Genomic DNA, 6,000 nt, shown 5'->3' with positions numbered 1-6,000 from the left:
GATCACAGAAAGACTGGACCTCGTTTAAGTGTGAAATAATCCTGTTGCTTCTATCTGAGAGTGAATGAGCCTGGGATTAGATCAGATAAAACACACTCAAGCTAAAGTGCACAAGGTGGATTATGCAAGAAAAGAGGATTTAGTGAAGAACGGATCCACAACTTTTTGTTAACACAGAGAATGGTGTCTTTTGTAAGCAACATTTGTGGAAACTCAACTGGAGCTTTAAAAGCTATGTCTTTTGTTGTACATTTCTCTGCATACATTTGCTTTGTAGCTGGGAGTGCTAACTTTGGAAGCCATGCTGGGCCAGGGCTCATGCTCATTTTGCCTAATGAAAAGCTAAGGATGTACTTTTACTCATACATTCTTGTTTTGTCTTCTTTGAAGTTTATAAAGCTCTCCTGAAAGATGTGAAGTTCATTAGGTTGTTTTTTATCAAAACCACAAATTAAATATCTCTTCCCTGGGGAGGAATAAGCTTCAAGTATAAGCTCTACTTTCTATAATATTTACTTAATTATTAATATATTGCTTCTTGTTCTTAATATTAAAAAACACCTAATAAGATTTATTGAGGTACATTCTGAATTTAATGTTATACTTGTTAAATTACTAATGTCTTAATGCATCTTCTCAAAGTTACAAGTTATATAAAGAGCTGACAGGTATATAGGCAAGAGATGCTTTCAGCCTTACTGGTGTAAGATTTGGCACTAGAACTTCTAAATATCATAATTCTATAAAATTCTCTGGCTCTGGAGCTTTTCCTATGCTCAGAGGCATGTTCCTTCAGTTTTGAAGTTTCACCATTTCTTTTATAACATGAGTTTTTTAAATGGGAGGGGAAAGAGACATTTTCTTGTACCCATTGGTTTTAGTTTGTGATATGACCAATCAGTAGAACCTCTAAGTTAGAATTTAAATGATTATCAAATCCACTCAATTATTCCTGCCTTATTTAATGAATCTAAATATCTACATATTATCTGATCAACCAAATGATTAGCTATAGGATGTCAGTGAGTACTTCTCATACCTGCTGTTTCCTGCAACACTGCACCATATATTACACTTTCTGAGTGTTTTTCTAAATGTTGTATTTAAAAGTTTTTCTGAATGTTGTATGGCAAAGTAGAAAAGCTCAAAAAGTCGGTAATTCTGGAGGTCTGAATAAAATTATTACTTGAATTAATTAAATTTTTGTTGAGATACTTTAAATACAACCGAGTTAAGAAGGAGTTTAAGGATCATATCTTCATCAGAATTTTGTTTTCCTATTATTTATTCCTAATGAAAAAGTGCTAAAGCATGTTTGTGAGACTATGGAAATATCACATATTCATATATGTGAAGAGAAATATCTCTACTCTTAGATATAATGAGATGTGATTCAAGAAGAAAAGTTTGGCTTCTTCACAGTAACTTTCTTACCTGTCCACCACAAAGATGTAATTTTTATCGAGTGATGACACCACCCTTATGGCAGAAAGTGAAGAGGAGCTAAAAAGCCTCTTGATGAAAGTGAAAGAGGAGAGTGAAAAAGTTGGCTTAAAGCTCAACATTCAGAAAACAAAGATCATGGCATCTGGTCCCATCACTTCATGGGAAATAGATGGGGAAACAGTGGAAACAGTGTCAGACTTTATTTTTGGGGGCTCCAAAATCACTGCAGATGGTGACTGCAGCCATGAAATTAAGAGACGGTTACTCCTTGGAAGAAAAGTTATGACCAACCTAGATAGCATATTGAAAAGCAGAGACATTACTTTGCCAACTAAGGTCCATCTAGTCAAGGCTATGGTTTTTCCTGTGGTCATGTATGGATGTGAGAGTTGGACTGTGAAGAAGGCTGAGCGCCAAAGAATTGATGCTTTTGGACTGTGGTGTTGGAGAAGACTCTTGAGAGTCCCTTGGGCTGCAAGTAGATCCAACCAGTCCATTCTGAAGGAGATCAACCCTGGGATTTCTTTGGAAGGAATGATGCTAAAGCTGAAGCTCCAGTACTTTGGGCACCTCATGCGAAGAGTTGACTCATTGGAAAAGACTCTGATGCTGGGAGGGATTAGGGGCAGGAGGAGAATGGGACGACCGAGGATGAGATGGCTGGATGGCATCACTGACTCGATGAACGCGAGTCTGAGTGAACTCCGGGAGATGGTGATGGACAGGGAGGCCTGGTGTGCTGCGATTCATAGTAGTACATTTTTGGCATCCTCTTTTGTGGCTCAGATGGTAGAGCATCTGCCTACAATGTGGGAGGCCCAGTTTCTAATCCCTGGGCTGAGAAGATCTCCTGGAGAAGGAAATGGCAACCCACTCCAGTATTCTTGCCTGGAAAATCCCGTGGACAGAGGAGCCTGGTAGACTACAGTCCATGGGGTCACAGAGTCAGACACGACTGAGCGACTTCACTTTGTTTGTTTGTTTGGATATCATATAATTCAGTAACAATTCTTTCAGATAAATAACACTATGGTTTTGCTTTGGCTATCAGTAAGTTTGAGCCAAATTCATGATCCAGTACTCTTAACTCTATAGGAACATATACTATGCATTTTTGCAAGCTAATCTTTCTCATGGACTTTTTAAATCACATTTTCCTTTCAATCATATTTTTTGGCTATTAATATTATCCTTTTATAATCACTAGTATTTGTGTAACCTTCTTTAAATACTTCTGTGAAATGGAATAGGAAACAAATGCATAAATAGCAATAAAGATTATTTATAACTCTATGAACTTGTTTAATTTTATTTACTCTTGTTCTTTATAATTATTATTATATTTCACCAAGTGCAATTTATATACATTTTCTCACTGAAATTTAAAATATATGGCAGTTTAGCCAAGGAGTTGATAAGCTTTCTACATATTTTTATATGTTGTTAACATGTTAACCACAATTTATAGTTGTGGTTCTCAACGAATTGTCATTTGACCAATCAGTCCACAGGGAGTTCAGCAGTTTGGAAAGAAAACACAATTTTTTAATATACATTTTAGAAATTTGAACAAGAAAGCTGATTAAGATTATCATAAAAATCTTAGCATCTACTTAGTCATCTTTACTGTACTAAAGATTGTGAAGGTACTGAGAAGGATGTAATTATCAGTTTATCTCAGTTGCATTTATTTTTCAGGAGACAGCTCACTTGGTTAATTTTTTCATATCATTCTGTATTTTAAGTATTTATTTTTATTTTAACTAATAGGTTGTGTTAGGTCCCTAATTTTTTGTATTATAAATGACTCAAAAGTTGGTCTTTGAAAAGCAAGTCTTAAAAATCAAATAGCACTGTTCAGAAAAATACCATAGTTAAATATTTAACAATACTCCAGTGAACTTATAAAATGTAAAGCTGTATGTCCAGGAATGAGAGTATATATCATGATGTCTCTGAAGAAAGTGATAAAACCAGAACAAAATGTGACACTTAATATCTGAAAATTGCCTTTTATTCAACTAACTAGAGATCATCTTAATCTTCAGGATATTGTCTATTATAAAGTATGATTAAGTTGTGACATAAGGCTATGGAGACTTTTATATCATTTTTCAAACAAAATTACCTTGATGGCAAATCTCTCCAGAACAATCACAAACTCATGCATTTTAGCAAGAAATTGATGAATTTTTCTGCTAAAATAGAAAACAATCAAAATTTACTATTTTCTTTATAGCAGCACCATTTGCAGGTCACATATTGCCAAGAAGCATATAAAATCATCTGCAAAGTTACAAATATTATGCTCAGAAGAAAGTGAGGCAAGCTGTTGGCAAGCTCCTTTATCGAATGACACCATTTGGCTTTTTATATCAACAAACATACTACTAGGAAAAGAAACACTACATTGGGAGAGTGTGAAGAGATTTTTGACTTATAGCTGGATGAAACCTACAAAATGGGAATCCGTTCTTAACATATGTGCAGGAAAAGACATATACTCAATAGATAATTATGATATTCATTTTGAAACAAGAAGCTATAGGAGAAAAAGAAATCTTATTTTATGAGCCTTGACGTAGATTGGGGAAGGCGCTTCAGGCTTGTTTCTGAGGGAGCACAGGCAATATGTGCATCAAGAAAGTCACTGCGGAGTGAATAACGCAGTAATGTCATCCACACAGTGCTTTGCCCACATACTGCTTTATTCGAAGATACCAGTTGGTGGTTAACAAAATGCCTCCTGATTTTGATTTAGTGCTGAAGGAAATGGTGAAAACTGTGGTCCAATGATGCTAAACATTTGAGAAACCCTGTTAAATGTCAGACTCTGATAGTGCCTCATTAGAATTATTGCTAGAACCTTTTCTAATTAGTTTCTGAGATCCTTCTTGACTCACTCTAATCCATGGGTTGACAAACTTTTTCCATAAAGTCTTCATTGTAAATACTTTCAGCTTTGTAGGACATATGGCTTCTGTTGTAACTACTCAACTCTATCATTGTAGCACAACATGTAAACAAATAAGTGTGACAATATTCGATAACACTTTATTCACAAGCAAGTAGTGATCTGGATCTGGCCCATGGACTACAATTTTGACTCCTGCTAATCTATCTGGTACTTCATCCAGAGGAGTTAATGTAATGTGAAATTTTGATCATAACACACATCTACTAAGCAGCTTTCATTTTCCTTTGTTGATAATTAAAGCTTGGTATCTTTAGAATGATATTCAAGGTCTTTCTTATTTGAGTTCTCTCTCCCTTTTGAGTCTCATCTTATGCTTTTATTCAATATGAACTTGAAGATATAGCAACTCTACTCAAAATGAAGCACAGAGAGGAAAATACAAATAAGCAAAGAAACCAGTGTGTAAATGTAATCAAATAGCTTCAAGAGTTCAAATGTGTGCTGTGTGTGTGTGTGATCGGAGAGGTGAAGAAAAGGACAGAGAGAACAAAAATATTTACAAATTAGTGGTAGAAAAATTTTCCAAATTCAGTGAAAAATATAAGTGTGCAGATTAAAAAAACCCAAAATATCTAAATACAAGTAACAAAGAAAAAAACACACCAAAGTACACTGTACCTAAGTGTTTAAAACCAGTAGTAAGGAGAAAATCTTAAAATCAGAGAGTGTAAAAAAACACATTATATCTCAAGGAACAAAAATACATATGACATCATTTCAACTTAAAAGGAATACAAGCCAGAAGACAGTGAAGCAACATCTTTGAAGTACTGAAAAAAGTAATAAAGCAAACAAAAATATTAACCTTAAATCTTTGACTAGTTAAGATATCTTTCAAAATAAAAGGTAATTTTGGTGGTTCCTCAAGAAATTAAATGGAATGACTGAAGACTAGAAATTCCACTGCTAACTAGATACCAAATAATTGAAAACACAGAATAAGAAGGGCTTCACAGGTGGTTCAGTGGTAAAGAATCTTCCTGCAATGTAGGAGACCTGAGTTCAATACCTGGGTCAGGAAGATCTGCTGGAGAAGAAAATGGCAACCCACTCCAGTATTCTTGCCTGGAAAATCCCATGAAAAGAGGAGCCTGGCAGGTTATAGTTCATGTCACAAAGAATTAGATGTAACTGAGCACACACACACATACACACACTCATATGGATACTTGTTCACCAATATTCATAGTAATATTATTCACAACTGCTAAAATGTGGAAACAACTCAAGCAACTATAAACAAATGAATGGATAAACAAAATGTGATATGCACATATACATGGAATATTATTTAGTCACAAAAATGAATGAAGTTCTGATATATGCTATGACATTGGTGAAGCTTGAAAACATTATGGTAAGTAAAATAAGCCAGACACCAAAGGACCAATGTCATGTGATTCCACTCATTTGAAATATCTAGAATAGGCAAACTCATTGAGATAGAATTAGATTGAAGGTTACCAGAGGCTGGGAGGAAGGAGAGGGAGGAATTATTGCTTAATGGGTACAAAGTTTCTGTTTGGGTTGGTGTAAATTTGGAAATAGATAGTAGCACAGTTGTACAACAATGTCAA

The sequence above is a fragment of the Budorcas taxicolor genome, chromosome 1 (genome assembly GCF_023091745.1).
Source record: "Budorcas taxicolor isolate Tak-1 chromosome 1, Takin1.1, whole genome shotgun sequence".
NCBI lineage: Eukaryota > Metazoa > Chordata > Mammalia > Artiodactyla > Bovidae > Budorcas > Budorcas taxicolor.
This window is presented reverse-complemented; position numbering follows the sequence as displayed.